Below are 25,842 nucleotides of genomic sequence, written 5' to 3'. Positions count from 1 at the left end.
AGGGTTAGATCGTATATTAGAAGAAACTCTTTCACTGAAAGGGTAATCAAACACTGGAACAGGCTGCCAGGGAAGTGATTGAATCACCATCTCTGGAGGTATTTAAGAGATGTGTAGCTGTGGTGCTTAGGGACACATTTTAGTGGCGGACTTGGAAGAGTTAAGCCAATGATTAGACTCAATGGTCCCAAAAGTTCTTTCCAACAAGAATGATTTTGTGATTCTGTGATTATTGTGGCTCTTAATATACTGCAAAGCCAAAAAAATGTGGTAGATAAGAAATTTGTCCTTGCTGGCTTTGCTACAGATGGCACTGCTAATGATGCCAAACTGAAGCCATTTAGGTCAGCTTAATTGGTTCTGTTTTTTGGTTTGGTTTTTTGTTTGTTTGTTTGGTTATTTATTTTTTTTTTTCAGTTTTAAGGGCATTTCTGTGATATGCTACTGAATTATCCAGCTTTTCTTTAATTGTGATATGATGAAGTGGGTTCCCACCAACACACTTTTTTTACCATAGTTTTACCTACATTGCTGTAGTCATATTTGCATTGTCAAAGACTCTTGGATAAAAGGAACTCTAATGCATGTGTATTGACACTTTTCTTGGTACTCTGTAATGTAGTTTGATGTCTCTAACAGCACTGATGTGTAGGTTTGCCTTGATTCACTGACATTAGCAATTGTCCTTAAGTATTTATCTAACTTAACTAGGCAACAGGAATCTGGAAAGCAGACAGTTTTTATTCTTTCTCTGTCTTCAAGTTTATTTTTTTTACTGAAGATATTTTCAGAAAGGGAGGTCACATTAGCATGTCTCCCTGTACTGGAGAATGATGCTAAGCAGCCTTGAGGGTGAAGTATCTTGAGCTGCTGGCTTCACGTTGGAGTGTTTCAAGTTATGCTGTCTCACAGATGTTGCTTAAACAGAGTTCAAACAACAACCCTTTCAATTAATACCTGGCAGAAAGATCTGCCAGGAAATCTTCACAGAATTGCCCTTCCACCATGAGCCCAGGAGTTCAACAAACTTTAAAAATAATTACTAGATTTTGAGCTCATGGTCTATGAAAGCAGCCTCAGAATCGTGCAGAGAAATGCAGAGGCTCCAGCTGGTGAAGTTCAGAAGATTTGGATCTGAAAAAACTTTCAAATCTGAATATTTATATACATGATACAGGTCAGCTTGCAAAATGATGTTTCACTTTTAGTTTAGCTTTATTCATTGCATTTTTTAGGTTCATACACCCAAACATCACAGATGTAAACAGAGGCATCGTAATGGAGGTGGCAAGTAATCCTCTGGCAACACCTAGATGGATACCATTTATTCTTGCCCTTTGAAGTCTTTTAAAGCATAATTTTGCTTGCTACAAAGCCCCACAAGATGGCAGTGCTCAGTTCATTAACTAAATAAAGCAGAACAACTCTTTGGCTCCACAGTCAAAATGAAATAGAGAAAAAAATGCTATCACACACAACAGCAGTGAGTTCTTAACCCTTTCTTCCCAACCCACACTGAGACAGTTTCCCCTTAAAGCATACAAAAATGTGTCAGTCAAACCCACGGTGAACACCTACAGCCCTGAAGAACAGCCAAATTCTGCTTTGTTACCCAGAGATGCAGAAAAGTTTTGCTTAGCCAGCTAAGCTTCAGATCAGCCAGAGAAAGTGAAAATGACACCTGAACTTTTCCCAGTTAGTAATTGCTACATATATTTCTTGCCTGTGCTTGAGGCTTAGAGCTTCCAAGATCACACATACCCAAACTGCAGATTTTTTTTATTTTTTAATTTTTTTCCCAAACAGTATGTAAGATAACAAACAGATGGGTTAAGCCTCTTCTATGCTTCTCTTTCCACTTGTTAGATAATACAGTAAATTTAAGGATTTACTGCATCATTGCAGTGCAGCATTGTATTACATTTTTAAAGAGATAGTTTCTCTTCTTAATGAATTTTTCCTCTGAGTGCACAACATCTCTATTAGGACACCTTCATCATTTAGCCTGGGAGCAGTCCAGAGCATGCCAAGTATCTAAAAATAGATAGTGTGACTTCTCCTTGTTTAAAGCTTCATTTCATAGATGCAGCTAACTGCTGAGGAAAGAAAGCCAAACCAAGGCACCTGAGGCACCCAGGTCTCAGTACCTGAAGATCAGTGCTTGGCTTCAAGCCCAGTTTCCCACTTCCTAGGTTATACTCTGTGGCAGGTAAGAGAGCAGGGAAGCCAACAGCCCTCCTGCTTGTTTTTTGTGCTGAAAGGACACAGGTTTACCCCTGCCTGGATGAAGCTACACTGTCATACAGAGCCGTGTCTTTCAGCATGTTCCATCCCCTGCCTATGGTGCACCCAAGACCCAGTAGGATGGGCCAGTCCTTTACTTGTAGGGGCACCAACAAGGCTAGTGGGGCAGTTGTTACATCTGATGCCTTCATCAAAGTCAGTGTGAGGCAATCAAGGGACCATGGTACCCTGTCCTCAAGAAAATGGGACTATGTTGTTTGGGAAAAACAAACAAACAAAATCCCAACATGTAATGGTTACAGATACTCAGAGATCTCTGCCTGGTGTAGGGGAGTAAAGGTGGCTAAAACATATAACAAGGTCCCAAAAGAGACCTAAGTCCCCCTGAGTGAGCATGCACAAGTGTTTGTGGGCGTCCTCACCCTCTAGAAGAGGAAAGGGCATGGTATTCCTGGGCTCTGGAGACTTCCAGATACATAGAACACCTAGGTACTTAATGGCACCTTCCCTTAACTGGAAACACAGCACTGGGAAGTGGGAAAATGCCCTTCTCCAGTATCACCCCTACCCTCACAGCACTCCCCACCTGGCAATGGGCTGCAGCCAGTAGGGCATTTTAGTGATGCTTTTCACCTGGCAATGAGCTACTGTCCTGAAAACCATCAGCTTTTCCCAGCCTTTTCCTCCTGGCAGCAAGCTACCACTTTCAGTCTTCAGGGGGATAAGGTAGACAAACCTCCTGGCAGGCAGGGCCTGCTGTCCTCAGCCCCATCCCTGCAGGGTGACAATGCCTCCTCTGCCTGTGGCAGCCTCTGCTCAGTACCAAAGCAGAGCTGAGGCCTGTGTTGAGCCAGCAACCTGGCTGAGGATCTCTCCAAATGATTATACTTCTCTGCTACCTGGCTTTGCACCAAACCGCAGCTTTCCACAGGTGCAGAGAGAGGCCTGAAATGTGCTGTTCCCCTTTGCCGCACAACAGTTTGGAATGAGGAACCAGGGGTAGAAAGACAACTATTTGACACCCTGGCAGCTGGATTGAGATCCAAACCTTGCATCTTTGGGTGATTAGAATAACCTTTTTTTTATGCTGGAACATGACAAATGGTGCATCCAGAATAGCAGGAAAATATTGTTTGTCCTTTTTAATTTAGCTGTGCTAACGAAAATGGTTAAAATAAAAATACCTTTTATAACAAAAATACATTGCTAAAAAATCTACCAGACCTTTACCTCATTCTCAGGTTTTATTTAATTCATTTTCCTCACATTTAATATAGATATTTCTTGTTCTATTCTTCTGAATTTAGAAGCTTCATGTTATTTCACTTCACAAAATAAAAAAAAAAAAAAAGAAGAAGAAGAAAAAAAAAGATAGTCAAGTTACCTGATATACCTGTAGAATATTGGCAAAGTAGTAACGTATTCTAAAAACGAAAAGACAACAGTTCCAAAGTCAGCACTTGCTGCTTTGAGTTTGGAATTATTGTTTTTGCTGGTACTTCCAGTTCTCATGGTTTGTAGAAGCAGATGCTGTCACTTGGGAATGTGTGTAGTTAACAAAACCACTCGTAATAAATCACAGTATTTTCCCAACAGATTTATTCCTTATGGTAAGATATGTACTTGCACAGAAAATTCACTATGCACAGGATGTGAGTGGTGTTAAGTGCATCCCAGTTCCCCAGCCCTTCAAGCAATGATACCAAATGACACAGTTAATGCAGCTCCTCTTTAAGAGAACGCTATGACTGATTAACACTTCACTCCTTCACATCCAATACCAAGACATCTCCATTCCCACAGGACTTCGGAATATTTTCTTCTATCCTTGTCAAAATTGTACAATCAGAAGATAACATGGCAGTGTCCCATGGGCTGTTCATCTGCATTGGCAATCTTTACAAGAGAAGCTGTGCTACAATGACTCAGTCTGCAGTGCTTGTCTGTTCATACTGTGGGATTATGCCGCTCGTTTTTGCATGGACAAAGTGAGCTGGAGCACCCACTTACTGTTTACAAACAGCACATCAAATCAATGTTGGTATAAATGGAGGCTGAATCTGAGGGAGCTCACCTTGTCAATCACTGTGGGACTGCTTGAATGGGCTGCAGACAAAGGTGCTGAGCTCTTCTGGAAAATCCATGCCCACATAGAGGAAATGAAACCCAGAGAGTTATTTGTGGTTCTTACCACTGTGGCTTAAGCATGGTGTGAAATTAATTGCTTAAAAATTGCACCTCACCCAATTAATCACTATTCAGGCATGACATTCATCAGCCTAGATTCATGGCCAGATAAGGTACTTACTTGGAGGTGGTGATGCAGATGTGTGCTTTGCTCTAAGCCTTCTCCCACAGCCACAGATCTTGCATTGTGGTTTTGTAATATCTGAAGCTCATGTAAGCTGAAGGTGATGTGGTCCAGCTCTCCTTCCCCTGCCCCTGAATGTCTGTTCCCATCCATTTCTAGTGCTGGTACTAGTGAGTGTGAACATCTGGCAAGTCTGTTCAGGAAGTTGACACAGCTAAAATCTGAGCCGTCAAAAAACCCCACCAAATTTATTTGTCTTGGCTGGATCCATTTCATGAACCGGCCTACCCTCTGCTCACAGAAACACAGCAGGGAAAGCTGGTGGGGACTCAGTCCCAGAACGTAATACCCAAAAGGAGATGGAGAGGAGACATGCTTCTGAGGCATGTTTTGTGGCAACTTCTGCTGGTGCTGAACCCCCTACAAGTTGTTACTTCATGGTTTGTTTCTCCTAAGCAGTGACACAACCCATAAGCATGGCTATGCCACACTTTGCCCACTTTTCCCCCTTTTATACCAGTGCTTTTTGCTCTTGGGATGACCAGATTGTCAGGGCACTGATGTAGTTTTAGCTTACCATCAGCTCACAACTCTCCAGACTTAGTTTTCCCTACTCTGCTGAAAGACTTAAGCTGACATGGAAGGAAAACTTCTTCTAAAAGAGAGCATAAAAGCAGAAAATAAAAATTATCTTAATGAATGCAAGGCTGTGTGACATAGTAGTAAGTTGTTTGTTCAGCGACATACTCACATTTATATCAAATTACATACTTCTTACTGAATTATCAATTTCAAATTATTGTTCTCTTTATGGTGGTAGGAAGTCTCCGCTTTTCCCATTGATCCTAGATCTTCACAGCCACTTTTCTGTTCTTTCTTTTTTTCTAATGTAATTTAATTCAAGACAACACCGCTCATAATAAACATGAAGTTAAATCAGATGCTCTAAACTAGTTTGTTACCTTTGGCCATTGTGCACCACAAATCAATATAGTCTAATTGTAGGACAAGGAATAACTCTTCGTGGAGATGGGGGTTGGTCACTGGGGCCAGCTCCCCAGGGCATGGGTCATGGCACCAAGCCTGTCAGAGTTCCAGGAGCATCTCGACAATAGTCTTAGTCATATGTTTTAGCTCTAGGTAGTCCTGCAATGAGCAGGGAGTTGGTTATCATCCTTATAGGTCCTTTCCAACTTGGGATACTATATAATTCTGTGAAGTCAGGCTCAGGCTTTTGTAGACAAAGTTGGAAAGCAGAAAAGAAAAAAGACAATCAAATCCAGTTTTAAATAAGGCATGGACAGATACTATCTGATGGGGAACAAATGGTCCCTGTGGCCAGAGAGAGACCAAGAAAAAGCTCTCTGCCAATTTATATGGACAGAACCACTGGTCTGGATCACCATTTTTCTATTGAAAGGATGCATTCCCCCTGTCTCATTCTGTTACCTGACAACATTGCAATCTCAGCCCTGGATAAAGTCAGACTTTGTCCTTTTCTAGCTTACACATCCCCATCAAGACTGAAGATTGCATGTCTGGGACTTGGCAATAACAGTATTCAGTAAGAGGAGAAGCAATAAACTTACTATGTGTGTCAATAAAGTCAGCAAGTAAGACTTGGAACACACACATGGAGAAAAACTGCTGAGTAAGGAAGAGTGACTTTTCCAATTATAACAACACATTAACATGCAGGTCAGAGGTTGAAATATTAAAAAGCAGTTAACAGGTCTCTTGAGAAGCACTGGTAATACACAGCAGCTCTGCATACTTGCAGACAATGTAAAAAGCCACAACATTATCCCTTAAAACCAAATGCTTATGTGCAGAGCTCAATTAGTAAAAGCTGTTCAGGAATTGAAATGTTAGTTCTGCTGGGAGATGTCGTGTCTGGGAGCAGAAGCAACAGTACTGTGATACCCTCCAGGACCCAAATGTCCACTTCAAGGTAAGCAGCCTACTGAAGGCTGAAATAAAAGCTGCCAGAAAGCCATCAGCTAGAGAAAAAATTATTGGCGATGCTGACCTTTCTCATGACTAGCTGTGGATTTCATTTTATCCTTGAAGTAGCAACACTTTGGTCTTGATAATCTCAAATCCAATTTCAAGCATGTTATGCATCTCCAGTTAGAACTAGATATTTTTTAAGGGAGCTCTACTCCCATCTGTTATTAAAACTGAGTATCTCTTATGGCTCTTACACAATTAATTGCTCTCTTCCACACAAGTTGGGCTGAGTGTCATTGGGAAACACAGTCTGTGTCCTTCACAACCACTAGCTGAAGGATTCCTAACATTTATTTTATATAACATGAATGGTTGGTGTAACGTGGTGCAAGAGCTGTATAAAGTAGTCCACGTTCCATGCATGACCAGCCTGAGCTCAAGTGTCCTACCTACCTCACAGCCCCATGCTATGGAAGAACCCATATCCAGCTTGTCTGCCCTACATTGCTTTATGATTTTGGCATCTGCCCTATGCTGATGGACTAAAGTCAGTATAGAAGCCCATGATCTTCACCAGCTTATCCAAACTGCTGTACACAGAGAGGAAGAGAGAGTTCACATTCTCTGTGTTGTGCTCTGAAGTTGTTTGAGCAGGAGCTGAACTTCAGTCAGTTTGAACATACACTGAATTTGAGATCACTATTGCACTGCATCCATGCTTGGCCTGCAGTTAGGCACATGCAGAGTGACAGTCTCCCTCACTATTCCCTGGCTTAAGGGAGAAAATAAGTCTCTGCTTGGTATTATATTGCAACTACATCTAAGCCACGGAAGAAGAGGCTTCAGCTTGTCTGTAAACTCCATGGCTTTTGTGGTTTTGTTACAGCGACTTCGTGCCCTGAATTTAAATAAATTGTGAAATACGGGTCTGATCCAGAGCCCACCCAAAAAATTGGTGGCCTTCCCAGTGCACTGCTCAGGCAATATGAAGGGAATGCAAAACCTACATCTGCCCAGAACAATATGTAACCAAAGTTGCTGCAGGCTCCAAACAGATGCTGAGCCCAGCAGTTTTTACAGTCGATGTGCTCCATCATCTGCATGGTAACTTGGTAGATGCAGTTAGTTCAAAGGTTTCCTTTCAGTCCCAAAGCAGAGGATGTTCTACAGTGAAATCACGACAGTTGTTTCTGCAGAGCAAAGTGTTGTTCGATTCTGTTTGAGATGAATCTCTGTCTGTTGGAAAATCTCAGTCAGTCTGTGGCTATGTCATCCTTGCTCTGGGTGGGAGCTGTTTTGATGGGTAACATCTGTTATTTTCACTGAAATCTGAAAGACCTGTATACATGTTTTGGTGTTTTTGGTCTTCCTTGGTATAGGATGTGAGGGAGGGAAAAATAACTAAATTGACCTTTCAGTTGACTGAGATGCAGTGTAAAAGGACTCAGAGAAGTGCATACCCTTACAATTATGCATAGTAAGGCATTCTTACTGAGTTTTTCTCATGTAAAGAAAACCAAGAAAAACAGAGCTATTATAACTTTACCCACCTACAGACAAAGCCTGAGAAGATCCTATTTCTCAGACTTCTGTCAGATTTTCAGTCTATCTAGTGGGAATTCTTTTTCCTCTCTTAAAATATAAATATGTGAAGTATTTTCACAGGGCAATAGCTTTTTATCTGAGAAAACAAATGTAATCACTCTTTCTTGTTCTTCTATCCTGTCTTCTTTTCCTGGCTCCATCTTGCAGCTCTGTCCCTCTGGCCACAGGAATACATATCCTCTTTTGCCATTAATCTCTCATTTCCTGGGATCTTATAACACTTGAGGACAATATATGCAGAGACAAAAATTCCACTTTAGGAAAATTGGTACAACTATAACCTTTCTTTCTATTTGATTTTAAGTAAAATGTAGTAGAATACATAAAAAGAATAAGAGACTCACAGCCATTTAAATATAGAAGCAAGACACTGATAATAAAAAATATTTAAACTTGTCATCATAACCTCCTGAATCTGCCTACAAATTCACATTTGACCCTGAGCTGTTCAAGGAAAGGAAAGGAAAAGGAAAAAAGTTGAGTTACATTTCAAAAGTGATGTTAAAAATTATGAAAATTCATATTACAAAACCAAATTTCTTCTCATGGAAATTGAACAGCAGGTAGTCAGTATATTCACTTTCTGGCACAGGAACTAGAGGTGGTTTTAAGTCTCTCCTATCTTACAGTCCTTTACACATAAGCATTCCCATCTGTTGGATCACTATCTCTTGCTTTTTGATGACCCACGGCATGGCTGGACCATGAGTCTTGTGCTGGGCTTTTAGGCTGTAAGATCAGCACATGCTGTTATGTCAGCTGCTGGTAAGCCAAATTCCCACCTATGGGGAAAAGGGAAACTGGTAGGGGCTGGTGTTGGTTGATGGTCATCCTCTTTGGAGGATACTGCCCTGGCCATTTGCAGTTTGTATTTTGTTGTTCTTGTGCATATGGATACATTGGTGCATAGCAGATACAGTCAGACACGTTGGCCAGTTTTCTTGGTTCTGTGCACCCTATGAACGGCTCTTTCAACTCATCTGCAAGCTGATGAACTTGCCATCTACACAAGCAGCTACTGGGACAGCAGCATACGAGTGTGAAAGCTTCTACTGTAACCAGCTGTGCTGCAAAACTGTGGCAGTGGGTTGCCCTTGACTGCTCCGCTTCTGTAGCCACACAAGTTCTACGGAAGGAATTGCTAATGCTTCTGACCCTCTGCTGAGCCACACAGCAAAATCTTCATCAGGTTGGTAACCCCAGGAGGGTCAACACAGACTTTGGAGCAATAGATAGAACAAGATCTCTAGGAGTTCATAGCCAGGAGATATTCAGGGATCACCCAGATGTGAAACGGGATGAATGAACAGCTGATTCCCAGAGGACCTCACTCTTTTGCAGCTAAATAAATGTTTGGAGGCACATTTCTGCCCACTTCAATAGGGGCACACAACACACTTACATTGTGGGAGCCCATCTTTAATTGCTTGAGGCTTTAGAGAGAGTCTGGCTAGTTCTGCCCAACACTTTCTCTGTTGATGTCTTCCCCAGAACATTTATATCTCCAAATGAGGTTTTCGAGAAAATAAACAATAAAAAATACTCTAGTGATGAAAATCCTATATGATTTTGATATATAAAAAGTACTATAAGGTATATACATATTGCATGTTTCCTAATTGCCTTTGCAATTTTTTTATGCTCTTAATAGATTCATGTCTCCTTCCTAGATTTTTAAAAAAGGAAACTGAAAGGATAGAAGTCCCAGTGCCTCAGCAGCATTGTGCAATGTGAATTTGAGGGACTGGGACATTTCAATCTAGTACATGGGCTTCTGTCATTTGAACTAAGGCAGAAACTGAGTTTGTGGGTAATTTAACATAATTGCAGGGAAAATCCCTTTAAAGCCAGATACTGAAACATCTGTAGTGCAGAAAGACTTCTTGTCTCTCCGCTGCTAATATCTCACTAACAGTGTTCAAAATAAATGGTTCTGATTAGGTGTTGTTGTGTTTTTTTTAAGAATTACTTTTAAGTTGGGATATCCAACATCAACAATTTCAACCTGGAGAATGGAAGATCTACTGACTGATAAGACGCTAAACCAGAATGTTTAACAAAATGTTGAGCACGACTAGAGAGAGGCAGAATCACCTTCAGCATCCACCTAGGTGAGAAAAGAAGCACAAATATGCTTTCAAATTCAGAATTTAAGCCACAGGGATGTTGCTTCATGCAAAATCTCAATGCGACTTTTTTCTGTCTTGAATTTCTCACTTCTGTTCTCCTGAAAGCTTTGCTATTCATGGCAACATATCTAAACCTGTATTCCAAAGCTGGTGCTGGTGAGGCTGGATCATATTCCAGTCTCTTGGCTTAGCTGCCTTACTTCGCTTTTGCAATTACAACAGTTTATGAGTTCAAGAGAATGAGATTTGATTCAGGCTGCATGTTACCTAAGAAAGCCAAACTGTGACTTCATATTCAGGAAACAGAATGAAGGTGTTAATGAGGCACAGACCCTACTGCAGGTACCTAGCTTGGCACTGCTTCACACTGAGAGCCTGAAAATTGCCTAGACTTTTTTTCCTCTGCTTGCACAGTCTGCTGTGGACAAAGCTGATTCCTCCTTGCTGCCAGCAAGCACGAGGTGTGATCTAGAAGAAAAGCTATATACGAGTATTTCAGGTAACCATCTCTCTTCCTGCTGCCTCCTCTTTGCCCTTCTGTGCTTGGAAAATGGGAGCTTTCCTCTGCACAAGTCCTCCCTGCTGTCACCTCTCTTGAAACTGCCTCCTGCAGCTGCACTGCAAGACATGCTGGGCTACAGGCTCATGGACACTATGCAAATTTACCCTGCAAGTAGATTACCTGTTACTGTGGGAACAGACTAACCTGCCTCTGTCTCATGGCTTTCACTTTTACTGGACCAGGTTGATGATGAAAATAAGGTTAGTGTAGTAAAAGGTTAAGCAATTGATTACAAAACAGGAAACTGAGTTACGAAGAACTAAAACAATAACGTGATGCTAATGCCTTTATCTTTAGTGGTTCCTTCAGGTTTTTCTTTCAACATTTTGTGTTTGGTTACCATGGGGGTTTTGGGAAAGTAAACTTTCCTTAGATTTAAAAAATATTTCCTCATATTGGTTATTTGATACAAGTAAAAAAGTTTGGGTTCATTTCTATGTTAAATATATTATTTTAACATGGAAAAATAAAGATTTTTTAAAGCAGGCATCTGATGTCTAATCCTATGTATTCTTAGGCAATTTAATGACTTTTTTTTTTTTTTTTTAATTGGAACTGAATTGGAGCTTTAGCTGTACCAGTGTTACCTTCAAAACTAAGTAAAGGGTGGAATGCAAAAATTCATTTGACACTATAACTACACATATAAAATTACAAATATCAGAAGGCAAATCCTGCAACAACTATATTTTCCTTTTTTAACTTTCAAGCTTGGCTTGAAGAGTTCTAAAATATCTACTGGGAACTACCAATTATCTGCATCTTGGTAATTAAAAATATATCAGAGAATACAAATTGCCCTCTTTTTTTTTTTTTTTTGTTTGTTTGTTTGTTTGCTGTTTTTTTTATATATACATTGACTGTACCTTGCAGAACTACTTTCAGGATAATTTTAGGCTGAAACCACCTTCCCCCCAGTTAAACCAAATGTGACACCCATACAGACCAAATAGTGTAATATCTAAAAACCACACCTGAAACTTCATTTTTAACACAGCTTTAGAGTGAAAAACACTCGACCTTTGGGAAACTCTTAGAAGAATGGAGAGCTACACTTGTTTTGTGATAACTAACTCCCCAGGTATTGAGGTCTAATACTGAAAATGGTGACTTGCAAGCAAGCGGAAAGAGCAAATGGAAACTGCACAAACCAGTTTGCTGCTTTCACTTATGCTTCAGAGCTCTGAATGTCATCTTGGGTGGAAAATGTCTCAGCAGTTTTCTCTAGCCATCTGAAACCATTCTAATGTAGTGAAAAATGGCAGTGACATTTCCCCAAGATATTTTTATGTGCAATACTTGGTCAGTCCTAACTGAGAAGAGAAAAAAGGGCGCTGACTATAAACAACTGAAACAGTGTCCTCAGGAGAACTGCCCTCCCCTCCGCTCAATATATAGTTGTTTGCTTTGCTGTTGTTTTTTGTTTGTTTCTGGAAGAACCCTCATTTTCATAAAAATGCCGTATTTTTTATTCAGAAATATCTCTCTGAAGTGATATGACTTCTCCTTTCCTCTCCTCTTTTTTCTTACAAAATGTAGACAAAACAGCAGGCACAGTTATAATCCATTCCATCGACATTCTCAGGTCAGGCTGAGCAAAGCTCAAGCTCTTCAATATTAGCAAAGGTGTTTGGACTGGCAGGTTAAGCGACTTAATAACTTACACATGGATATTTCCTCTCCCCTCACATGATGGTGACTGAGCTGCAAACAACCAGTGCACTTGAGGTGAATTATAAACTTTGGTTGCCTGTAGAAACTGGGAAATAAATCCAATCCAGCCCTGGAGTGGCAGTTTCAAAAGATGTCAGATTTTATAGTATCTTAGGGGTGTTGCCTTGTAGGAAATGTGGAATAATGTTTTACCTAGGGACAGACTGACTAAGGAAAGCACCTTCTTAGGTTTTGGCTTCTCCTGGAACAATGTTGGATATACTAGGATATGCTGTTCATGTTGTCATCATTAAATAGGCAACAGGTGATGGCACAAGATGCTATAAATATTTTTCAAGCTATAAAGATCCATATATTTTCCCTAGAATTAAGGTGGATTTAGAATAAAAAATGCCATGGAGAAGCTGGAGGCATACATGAACTTCAGGCTCACCATCAGGTGCCAACTCCCTTATTACTGAAGACAGGAATTATTTAGGATGAGACCTCAACCTGCTCTGTAAGAATTATTGTCACTATTTCTCAGGTGATACAAGCTAATGCATTTCTTGCTGAATTAAATTAGAACCCTCGTGCCTTTTCCTGTGCACATATTCTAAGAAAATACAGGAAAAATTTCTACTGTCAAGAAGAGTCTTAAATTATTGTCTTCCAAGTGATGTTATGTTTTGGACAGGGACCAAATAGGAGTTATTACTGTTTGTGTATTTCTCACATAAAACCAGAGATAGACTTGGACCTTTACTAAACAAGCCAGAGGATTTATTGCATAGCCAGGAAAGCCTGTGATCTAAAACCCGCACTGCTGCTCAGAGACACACAATTTTTCATGTGTCTTTATGAGTTTCACTCTGCAAAAGACAGAAAACCAGGTGTCAGATGAGATGGGTAGAGGACAAAGCTGTTGTGTATCATTTTAAAGGGTGAGTGTCTTGAATCTTTATTAATATTTGTATAGGTATTCTTGACACATTGTATTGAGGTAACATTGAACATTGCCTTGGCCTTCAACTACATGGACTAGGTGCACACAGCACTGCCAAATGGGATGCCTGTGGGATTTGGCAATGGAAAACTCTTTTCATTTATTTTCACAGCTTCTTGATAGAGTTTAATTGGTCTCCAGACCTGCCCACACACCACCTCCCGTCCCCCCGCAAGGTGACGATGCTTTATTTTCCTCATCTGTTAGATGAGTACAATGATACTGATGTGTTTAGAAATGTACTTGGGAATTCATGGAGGAGAGAGGAGAACCAGCAGAGAAGCGGGCACTGGCATCTTCAGTGTTGTTATTACCAGTGTTACCTTATATACAAAATGTCCTGGCATCTTAATGCCTGTAGCGTGAAGTGTTTTTGGATAAAAAGTGTGGTCAGCAGGTTGGAGAATGGATCCACGTTTGTAAAAAAAACAGTTCAGTGTCTCAGTGTAAGCAATGCACAGCCTTGTCTGAAGGTAGCACTGAGAGCTGACATGCCAAGTAGCCCACTTTGAAAATCTCAGATGAGTGGCTGTTGCTTGATTGATTTTTGGGTGTTTTACTTTGTTTTCTTTTGGTTTGTTCTTTTCCTTGGGGAATATGTATGATGGCTGGTATGTATTCAGATAATTACCTTCACAATCAAGATTGGGAACGTGAGCTGGATTTTCACCCAGCCAGCATGTTTTAAAGAGAATCACTAAAGTGATTGTAAGAAAGCACTGGAAATACAATTCCTAGAAGTAATTCCAGGCTGTCATGTTGAATTATAGAGAGACTTAGAGCTGCTAAGTTTTCCATGTCTCTGTTTAATCCTCGGTAAAGTGAGTAGAGTAAAACATATCTCAGAAGGATGTAGTGAGTAACCAAAATGATATTGTGAAAGATTTCCTGTCTCTTTGGAAGAGCTGAGCTGTCTAGTTTAAGGTATTAGTGTTCTGCTGTGATGAAGCAATTCTCTCTCCTAGATAAAACAAGGCAAAATCCTGTAACTAGGTGCTTCACTACAGATGACCGACAGCTCACTTCAAATTCATAATTGTAGTCAAAACCCACATCCATTTCTTCATAATAAGTGTTTGGATTTGTGTAATTGTGATGTAAGAAAAAAATGTTTAGACCACTTCTTTAATTTCTGTAAAGAGGAATAAGGCAACAGCATGAGATAATGTTGCTATTTCAAATAAGCACCATCCAAAAAAAAAAAGAAAAGTCTTTTGTTTTACTATATGTTACACATTTCCCAGGTTATACTAGAAATACATATTCACTTCATATGTAACGTATTTGTTATTTTCTGGTTTTGCTCCAAGACATTTTGCCATTACCCTGCCAGGACTGTATGTTGTCTGACCACTTCCCCATTGCAATTAAGGATTGAAACCACTTGCTTACGCACAACGGAGACCATCATACCTAACCCCAAAGGAGGCCAGAACCTCCTAGCACACTGCATTTCCCAGACCAACCAGGAGGCCCAGGGCACAGAAGGACAGCATGCTATTTGTGACAAGGGCTGGCACACTGACAATCCAAAGGAGTGGAGCACTCAGAAATGAAGACAAAACAAAAGGATGGGGGGGATTTAACATATCACACAGAGAGATACTGCCTGAACTTTCAGAATATATGAGATAACTAGTTCTAATTCATTAGTCATTAAGAACATGCTACCAAAAAGCCAGCCTCAATTAGTGATGTTTAACCAGAAGCTCTTCCTCAAATAATTCAGGGTATATTTGGCAGTTTTTGTGCAGAATCACAGGCTTCATCTGAACAGACATCAGAACATGAAGCTTGCACAATGGGCAGAGCCTTGCCCAGAAACTTCACTTTGTCCCTCCTTCCACTTCCCTGCTTTTCCTCCCTTCTTTCTCCAGTATCAAAGACAAAGATGAGAGACATGAGACATGAGAGAGAAGCAATGCTTTGGGGTGCTGGAGGTGGAGTGTAGAAAAGAAGAAGGCAGTTTCTGACTCTAAATGAAAAAAATTAATTCACTTCAGTTTGGTTTTAATCAGATCTATTGTACTCAACAAACTTAAAACTGACATGCATGCAAGACAGTAAGATTCAAAATCACATGATGGGGAAAATAAAAGTGATTGCTGAATCCAGACTACAATTTTCCTGTGTGTGTGCATATATGCGCATGTATTTGGGGCCTGAGGATAGCACTAATCAATTGTATTTATTAACCCATTGAATTAATATTAGTTTCTCATAGGGCAAATCTTGTCACATTATAGAGCTGTGGTGATGTGTGTGTGAATCTGGTAATCTGTGCTGAAAATAATCTCTGCATCCATTTGTTCCATCTCTTCCTCAAGGCTGATGCTTAAGGACTTTAAAATGAAAATCAGCTTGGATTGCCAGAGAATACAAAAAGCTGAGCAGGCTCAAATTGTATTGGATATCTAAATCCACGTGGCAACGTTTTTGAAATGCTCTTGCACAGTTACAGTGTGAGGACATGATGTTTTCTTAGGATGAGGAAACACTGGGAGAGGAAGAAGCCTCTCAAATGACATACTGGCACAGACATGTATACATATGTACAGAGACCTTAGGTGTGGGGAGTGCTCTGGGTATGTGCATACTCAGTTTGAAAGTGGTTCTGTTAGAAAGACCCAATTCAATAGTTAAGAGGAAAGAAATGACAAGGTTAACTTTTTTTCCATCTACATTTTCATATTAGTCTAAAGTGAGCCACAGTTTGAAAATGAGAAGCTGCTTGGATTTGTTGTGTTCTGGAGCCATTAATTACAGTGTGTCCCATTTCTGTTTATTTATCTTAGTTCTTCTTGGTGTTGAAAGACTGACCCTCATGGACATAAAAAAGATTATCTAGCTTCATCTGTCTCACCATCCTCTGTGGCTCAGCTCCTTGTGGTAGGGCACTTCCCCAGACTACATGACACAGCCAGATGTAGCAATTGGACACCAGGCTATGAAGCAGCACTAATTTCACATGTCAGCCTTCACACTTCATAAAATAGGGAGCATATTAGAGTGTATGCCAAATTCTAGAGCAAATAATAGCAAACGTCTGTGCCCATGTATTGTAGATTTGAATAATCTGGCAGACTGTATTTGGAAAGATTCTCTAAATTTCCTCTGTCCCTGCCCTGAGACTGTGGTAAGTAGCACAGAGACCAGCTGTCCAGCCTTGTTTTTCTAAGCCATTGACTAAACAGTGAGTTCATGTTCAAGATAACTGTGGGGAACCAGTTCATGAACTTGCTGAACTCTGCTGTCCATAAGTGTGGTGATGGGATTGAAAAACTGTCATTTAATTAATGGTGAGTCTTGTAACTACAAATGAACCTTGGACTGAGTGGGTTTTTTTTTTCATTAAAAGATGTCTGGAAAGCAGAAATAAGTAAAAGTGCTAAGCTGTTGATTTCTTTTTTTGCCACGAAAATACATTGATTTTTTTAAAAAAAGGATAAAAGCATCACCTGCATATGCAGTCCAATGACTTGCAGTGCCTCTTGGCTGCAATGCCAGAGCATTTGCATGAAGAAGAATTCTATCTGTGCTCCTTTCCAGATTCATTTCCCAATCCGCAAAATGATCAACCTGGAGGTCTTTCCAGCAGTGTGTATTTTACTGCAAGAGTTTGAAACTTCCCCTTTTCTTTGTGGGATTCAGTTCTGTGCCAGTTATGGGCAGAATAGGGATTGGTCTCTGAGGGAAGAAAGCTGCATAGAGCTTAAAGTTGCAAGTGTTGCAGTTTCAGCCTGTAAACCTCTCCATCCATGTTGATAACAATGCCTAGATGTTGAGTCTTTGACCAATACAAACTCTTTCCAATTATACTTTTTAAAACTGCACGAAACACAGCCTTTTTGTACAGATCCACATACTCTGCTCCCCTAAGCTAGAAATCATGTAATTCCACTGTGCTTCAAGGTACATGCACTTTGTACAAGCAGAGCAGCATCTTCCCCTTAGTATTAGAAAATGTTTTACATCCATAAGCAAAAAGTCAACACAGAAGAAGGTCTGGAAAAGACCTCCTGAGACAGACCCCTGCTACTGCAAGACTTACAACACACTTTAAAAATACGTACTTACAAAATCCCTTTCACAGATAAAGTCTATCTAGTGAGGTTCCTTGTCTCCTCTACTCTAACTGGTAGGTTATTCCAGAACACCAGTCCTTAAATGGATAAAAGAAAAGTAATGAAGCTAGTGAAGGGTCTAGAGTATAAGTCTCATGAGGAGCAGCTGAGGGAAATTGGATTGTAAGGAGGCTGAGGGGAGACTTTATCACTCTCTAAAACTACCTGAAAGGAGGTTGGAATGAGGTGGGTATTGGTCTGTTTTCCCAAGCAACAAGTGATAGGATGAGAGGAAATGGCCTTAAGCTGCACCAGGTGAGGTTTAGATTGGCTATCAGGAAAAATTCCTTCACTGAAAAGGATGTCAAGCATTGGAACACACATTGCCCATGGAAGTGGTGGAGTTGCTGTCACTCAAGGTATTTAAAAGACATGTGGATGTGGTGTCTAGGGACAAAGTTTAGAGGTAGACTTGGAAGAATTAACAATTCCAATGTCCAATTAACAGTTGGACTTGATCTTAAGGCTCTTTTCCAACTGAGAAGCTACTATTATTGTATGAAAGTCTCCTTCTGAATTCCTGCTTAAATATATTCCTTGCCAGTTTATAGCAATGTGTTTGTCTGTAGACTTTTAGTTCAAATAAGCCCTTTTCCCTCTCTCATATCCATAGTGCATTTGTGGCTAGCAATTATACCCCTTCAGCCTGGACTTTGAAAGTTCTCCTTGCTCATAGCAGGGAGGTTGGAACCTGATGGTCTTTAAGGTCCCTTCCAACCTTAACCATTCTATGATTCTGGTATTCTAGTAGCATTTCTTTGTTTTGCTTCTAGTCTTTCTTGAATGTGGGTACCAGACTGGGACAGATTGTGGGATCTCAGTGGGCCTGAGCCCTATCCTCTGTAAAAACAAGACTTGAATAAGACCATTTGGAGTCTGTCAATTTCACCAGCTAGTTAATAATTGCCTCTGATTAAATAAAACAAACACAAACATTAAACTATAATTAGTAGGAAGTTCTCAACTAGCAAAATATGATTTTCACACTTTACTTTTATGTGAGGAGGCATTAAAGTGTTTTATGATAAGTAGGATTCAGATCTTCAAAATTGTGGCAGAATAAACTGCAATGTTCCTTGTTTCAGTTCATTTTTTTTTTATTGTGTTCTTGTATGAAGAAGTAGAATAGGGTGTAATCATCTGCAAGTAGTTATTTGTGAAGAAAACTATAATGTTTCTTCAGGCCCCAAGCCAAATGATGCTGAGGGAGTTGGTTTCTATTTCTATTGTACTTGAAATAATTTCTGATTCTGTGAACTCCTGCTACACTTATTGAAAAGGTTATACAATGACCTACCAATAACATTATTACAAATAAAAGGTAAGAAGTGCAAGTGCCTTTTTTGCTATTGATTATGCTGCAATGTTAGGTGGCCTCATTCTGTAAACCCTGCCTCTGCTTTGTAATACTCCTAGGTATCTTTTACCATGGTCTTTATTTGGAATATTAAGTGGCACTGGCTGTAGGATTAAATCAGGTGATAAAGGAGTAAAAAACTAGCAGATATGTATTTAGGCAGGTTACTCCACTTACTGCATGGGCTTTGATCGTCTTTAGATGCCATACTGAGCACTGTGACACCAAACTTCATGTGAACGTTGCCAAAACACTGGCTGACACTGTCCTGAAGCCCAGATCTGTAGACTATGTGTTCCATAGCAAGTACTTGGTATGAAACTCTCAGGGACTGGTGCTGAGCAGCGAGTTTGCCTGTGTTGTGGGGCAAAAGCAGAAAAAGAGGCTTATAAAGAAAGACACCTCAGCCCTGCATCCCTGTTTTCAGGAGATACATTCAGCACCACATCATAATTTACATTAAAACTTTCTCCAAGTCATGCTGTCTCCTTCTGCATTGAGCATTCTAATAAGTTGGAAAACTTCAATTTGCTTTGCTTCTGTTTATTCCAGGCAATGTGGAATGGCTCTGACAGGTGGACTTACACAAATGCCTTCGCTCCCACGTCAAAAGAGCTGATGATTGTACTACTTTCCAGGGAAGTGGGACATGCTACTGTGCCTTCCTTCATGGAGACAGAATTGAATCCAGATGCTCTTATCCCACGCATTAGCCACTGAAATATGTGGAGAAAAGAGGAAGTGAGAGATGAAGTCAGATGCTCCAGATAGATATTATCTCTAAGAAAGACTGTGTTTTTTTTGTGGGAACACACTCTTGCACACACATGCACACACATATTATCTTTCTTCCTGTTGTCTTTCAAATCTGTAAAACTGGTGTGCAAACTGAGAGAGCCCATCCTTCAGCCAGCACAGAGATAGGTGGCTAGGATATCTTCTTGGGGATCCTGGAATATGTTTGGACTTAAATGGCAAAAAAAGAAATGGGAAGGCAAGTGTCCCACATTCTGTGGAGTGCTCTAATCCATGACCTAGTAGATAAAACTGTGTGCTTGTGAGAGAGGTCATCATCATCTCCCCCAGGGCTGTCCTGTGCCAAGCCTACTCCAGTGCTCTGAGGGTACCTCCTGACATGTCTGGTGCCAGTGAGATGAATGGAAAAAAAGTACTTAGTGAAATTTTATGGGATTAGCTGAGAGCACTGTCAAAAGTTAAATAGGAAGAGTAGAAGCATGCATCCTTTTCTATTCAAAAATAAGATCATTTTTCCTCACCCCAAATGCCCTGGGAATGTCATGTCCCTTTTGTAAGATAAAGATTTGTCTACATTAAGTGGACAGTTAATTTATCTCAATCAACTTCCTTTCAAATATCACTTTGTACTAACAATGGCAGCCATATTTAGGAAGTTTACTTTTCAGAAAGAAGCTACTCTGTTGTGTTGACCTCCAGTGCTTCAGTCTTGCTCTGTTCCCTTGAGCCTTCATCCACTGCTTAATATTTCCAGCTCTTCCTTGTTCAGTATCCTCTCTAAGGGATCTTTGCTACATCATCTGGTACTCTGTGTCCCCTCTTGTGAACCACAAGCACTGCTGGGTATGTCTGACAGCTTCTGACTCATATTCTCTGTTGTGATTGCTGTTGTATTGTGCCTTTGCTTTTTGTGTGACATCCACTTGTCCGAGCCTCATCCAAGACTCAGCTCCCACTGAGGCTCTATCACATGTACACGCATCATCAGAATCCTCAGGCATCTTCAGGCACAGTCTTAAACACAAAAAATACCACCGCTGGCTTAGGACAGCTCAGAGCCACAAGTAAGTTGCTGGAGTGTACTGGGAAGTCTAATTACATGCTTGCCCTGTTCTTTTATTTTTTTCCTGGGTATAGACGATCAGCCACTGCTGCTTCTGAAATCAGAATGTTCTTCTCTCATCTTAGTTGGGTTTACTCACTATTGATTTTGTGGCTATTGGTTTCTTGGGCAGCAAAAGAGCCTGGATATTGAATGAGCATGCAACTGTTCTACTCCCTCTCAATGTGGATGGTTAACAGTAGGTGCTGGTGCATGGTCCTGGGTTTGGGTTTTATTCGGCCCGAACCACTTTTCCAGAGTCTCAGACCCAGAAATTCCAGTGCGGTGGCTGGAACTCCAGACTCCATTGATTAAAAAAGCTACCCCTGTGAAGGACAGACCCCAGGGAACTGCAGTCTAGTTTCCAAAGAGCAGGGCTTGGGCTGGCCATGCTGCTTCCCACAGCTGGACACGGCTACTCCTATTCTGCAGCAGCTGCCAGTGTGAGCCAGATGGATCTCCATCTGACTCAGCACTGCTCTTCTTATCTGCCCATCTGAGAAAACTGTCCTTTGGCACAAATGCTATCAACAATTGTGTGTGTCTTAACTAAATCTGATTAGAATTAACAGCGATAGGTTCTTCCTTGGCATCAGAGCAATTCCTCCGTATCTAGGCAGTGCTGAAAGCAGTAGATGTGCAGAAGCTGCTCAGAAGATGATCACAAGAAAGAAAAGTTATACAGCTCCTACCGGCACTGTAAATTGGAATCTTAAATTTCAGGCAGATGGTCTTAAAAACCTAGGACTGCATGCATTTCATCATAAAGCTATGGAGAAGGAAAGGCTGCTCAGTGAAAACAGATAGAAAATGTTCAGCTAATTCTGATAACAACATTTAATGAAAAATATTGGGTTTTGCAATGCTTTGATTTTTAAAAAATAAAATTATGTGGTGTTTCGTTTTATTTTAAAAAAGTAAAACTGAAACACTGGATTTATAGTTTGACCAGAGTGACTTTAACCAACATCAAGCTCTTCTGACCAAAGTGCTTCTCTGCCTATGCTCCTGGGATGGATTGTAATCACTGGGATGGACTCCCATCTGTCTTTTGACTCCCTCTCTTGAGGCACCACAGGAGTCTCACACTTTTGCATATCTCCTGTAACTCAGTCATCGAGTTTATCTACCTAAGGATGCTTCAAACTTCGGCACTACAAAGAGAGGTGCTGTGACAGTCAAGTGATGCTAAAGGAATCTTGTCTATTCTGAAATGCTTCAACATATCTGGCTTAAAAAAATATCCTGAAAGTCCCTCTTCTGCAAAAGAGTCCTTGAAGTGATGTAAGCCCAATGTCTGAAGCCTGTGCAACGCAGTAATTAATTGTGCATGTTAATATAAGGTGAGCCTATTGACTGGAGAAACCCAATCCAAAACCTTTTAAAATCTTGAAAAATATAGTCACCAATTTCTTTGAGCTTTTTGACAGACTCTGAGGACTCCAGATACTGACAACCAATGGGAGGGCTTTTTTTGGTTTAACAAATGTAGACAGACATTAACTGTTCTCTTACTTATTACCAAGTATTTTCCCCAATACCCTGTTGCTGATTTCAGTTCTAAAACTGAAAAACAATTCTAAACAGTTCTAACAGTTCTAAACAATAGAAGAACAATCCTACAATCCTACAATTTCATTCCCAGTAATAATTTCCTCAACAAGGAAGAAAGCTATTTCTACTACCTTAATTGAAGAGTTTTTATATAATCATAAAACCATCAATACACTCATTATTTCTCTTGAGATTTCAAAATCAGCTTTGTTCTTTTGACCTTTGGCATATCCACCAGACTAGGAAGAAGCAGAATGGCAATTCACCAGGAAATTTAAATGACATTTTAATGCATTTTTCCACTCTTTTCAAATATAACAATTACTTCCTGGTATACCAGTTGCTGTCTCCCAACCTGTTCTTGAATACCATTTTAAATAAGAGCAAAAGTTTTCAGTGAGGCATTCTGTGCTACTGGGTATATTTCGCCACCCTTCTTTTTACACTCAGACATTTACATATATTAATCACTGTATAGCATGAGAGGAAGTGAAAAAAAATGGTCAAGTCTATTTCATGACAATTTCAGAGGTTGCAGAATTTCGTTTCCTCCTAACATGTATGGAAAACACCTCTCTGCATTTTTTCACTATTTGCATCAAAACGTCCCTACTCACAACCAGTAGATCAGAGTCTCAGTTACAGGATTCCTTAAAGAGGCTGTTCTGTTCCTTGGAAACCTTACTGTCCAAAACATGTTCAAAACTGGTGCATCCCAATTAAACATTTGCACCAGGCCCAAAACAACCTTTTGCTGATGAAATTTTTTTTCCTGAAAAAATATTCCCACCAATAGTAATAGCATAGAAGTTATTTATGAACATCTGTCCACAGAATAAAATCTCACAAGTGTAAGAACATAGCAGTTTCTTAACAATGCTTGTTAAAAAAAAAGATGCAGTTGGATGGTCACACTTACTGCTTTACTGAAGTAAAATATTTCAGCTACATAATCTCTCTTCAGTTAACAAATGCTACCTCATTTGAAGTGTAGGTCAGGAGAAGAAGTCTTAATGATTGTCCCTATTTTGAAGGAGACCAAGTGAAAAATAATAATAAAGAAAAGGTCTTCTTTTACTTTAACCTGTAGGCTTGCTGCTCTTTGACAGTTTCAGATTTTTCAAGACTCTCAGCTTTTTTTTTTTTTTTTGCAATGAGAACCTACTTTCAACACAGCCTTTTATGTAAACGCTGCTTCCTGTTTTGCTTCAAAGCCAAATGATGATAAAATCCTCACAGCTATGCAGTCTTATCACAACAGGTAGTACATGCATGATCACCTTTTGCAGCACAAATGTTTTGCAGATAATGGAAAAGAGCTGTATTATGCACAGGGACCAAGAATTTGCCTTATAAAGCTAGGACTTTGTCCACAGGAATTGTTACTTATGTCATTAGTCCTTACACTGTCCAAAGAAAGGCACACTTTTTAGGAAGAGAATATCTTTTATTAGGCCAACAGATACAGTTGGGTAAAGCAGATATTAGCAAATTAATTTTCAGGTAGATTAACTACTCTTTGGGTCCAAAACATAGAGGTCTGGTTAATTTGCTCTGAATTGCACTTAATTACTATAGTCAGTCGGACATTTGAGAGAAAAGTGTTTGCTATTTTGGGAGCAGAGGGTGATCCTGACCCTGCTAAGCGTGTAAGAGGTGACAGAAGCGAAATGATCATGGGAACTGATAATTCCCATTGAAGGTCTGCAAGACCTGAGGCATAGGGAAACTCAGAGGTCTATCTCAAATTCATCTAATATGTTGTCTAGTATCTGATAGGGTTACACATTTTAGCACTTTGGCCCATCTTAGCTCTTGCAGTGTCAGGACTGCAAGGTTAGAGATGGGGTAGCTGTTTTGGGAATATAATTTTCCATCTGGTAACTCAGTGTCACTGTTCTTCCCTCGTTAGGAGGGTCATGGTGGTTGTTTGGTTTCACCAACAAGAGTTCCCTAAGAGCAGTGAATGCATCATGTGATGCCCATGGCATTTTAGAATGTGTGTGTGTAGGATCTGTGGATTTTGGTGGTTCTGGCGTAGCAATCATTTATCATTGGGGTTGTGGCAAGATTTGGATCTGATTTTTTCAAACTATCCGGTTCTAGCCAGCATATGCTGGTTTTCTGGAAATCTGCTTTCAATGATGGAGCTAATGATGATGAGTGTCATTTGAAGGGAGGGAGGGGTGTTTGTAAGAAAATAATTTCAAAGTATTATTTTCTTCCAACATAAGTTGCAACCTGTTAACATTTTCCATTATAAATTTGTTGCATATGTGGTAAGTGATATCCAGTGGGGGATTTTCTTTCTGTATTGTAGTAAGTTTGCACAAGGTTTGGGTGGCTTCTTCAAATATGCAATTCTAGAGGAGTGTCACTGTTGGATGAACATCATCTGTAGCTTTGTGAGGGCGTGACATGAATATTCTCCTCAGAGCAAATGAGGTGATGTCTGTGGGTTGGTTGTGTATCAGTTTTTCTAGTGTGTTTTGGATAGCTGATGGTTTGTGGAAGGAGGTGTGTTGGTCTGTGGATTTTCTGCATATGGTAGTTTGAAGGTTGCTATTTTTTATGTTGACCTTGGTGTCTAGAAAGTTGATGCTGATGTAAGTTTTCCAGAGATAGTTTGATGGACAATTCTGGTTGCTGAATTTGTGGTAGAAATCAATGAGGGAATCTAAGTGTTCCGTCCAAATGTCATCTGTGCATCCTAGCGTGCCCTAGGAACCACATCGGTTTGGTGGGAAGGTTAAATTCTTTTTCTTGAGGTGATTCGTGAAGAGCCCGATATCCTGGAGCTTGGATACAGGTACCTGGGTGCGTGTAATAGCACCTGTGATTTGGTGAGGATGAAATTGTTGTGGACAAAGATTAAATAGATAGGACTGATATATATCAGATGCCAGTGAAAAGGCTGATATCTCTTGAGTATGCAGGTCAGGCATAATGCTTGCCTGGTGTGGTATAGTGATAATATGAAAAATAGTGCCAGTAAGAAGACAGTTTATGTAGCAGTGAACCTGGAGGAAGTTGTGTTTGGTGGCTTGTTTATTTTTTTTGGAGAAAGCTGCTTTCATATATAGCAAAAGTTTTTACAGTCAGTATCTACAGACCCTCATAGCACTTCAGTGAAAGTCTCTTTGGTTCTCCTTCTGTAAGAATCTCAGAGAGCACATTAAAGTTTTTAGTTGTCAAAAGAAGAGTTTAGACTTTTTTTTTCCTTCTTCATTAGGAAGAGATTTGAGCTCCAAGGATAAAAGAGGAGAGGTCTTTTTTGAGTTTATTCTCACATGGAAGCATCAAAAATCATCTGCTAGCGTCACTGATGTTATCTTAACTTCACCTTTATCGATTGTTTAATAACTAGTTGGTGACTGGATTTTAAAAAGTTTACTCTTAAAAAAAAAAAAAAAAAAGTAATAGATTTAAAAAAATTGCTTCACTTTTATTCCTCTCCTGAAAAAACTGTTCTTCTAGACCAGCATAAAA

The sequence above is a fragment of the Chaetura pelagica genome, unplaced genomic scaffold, assembly GCF_000747805.2.
Source record: "Chaetura pelagica isolate M959 unplaced genomic scaffold, ChaPel_1.0 scaffold115, whole genome shotgun sequence".
NCBI classification, from domain to species: domain Eukaryota; kingdom Metazoa; phylum Chordata; class Aves; order Apodiformes; family Apodidae; genus Chaetura; species Chaetura pelagica.
This window is presented reverse-complemented; position numbering follows the sequence as displayed.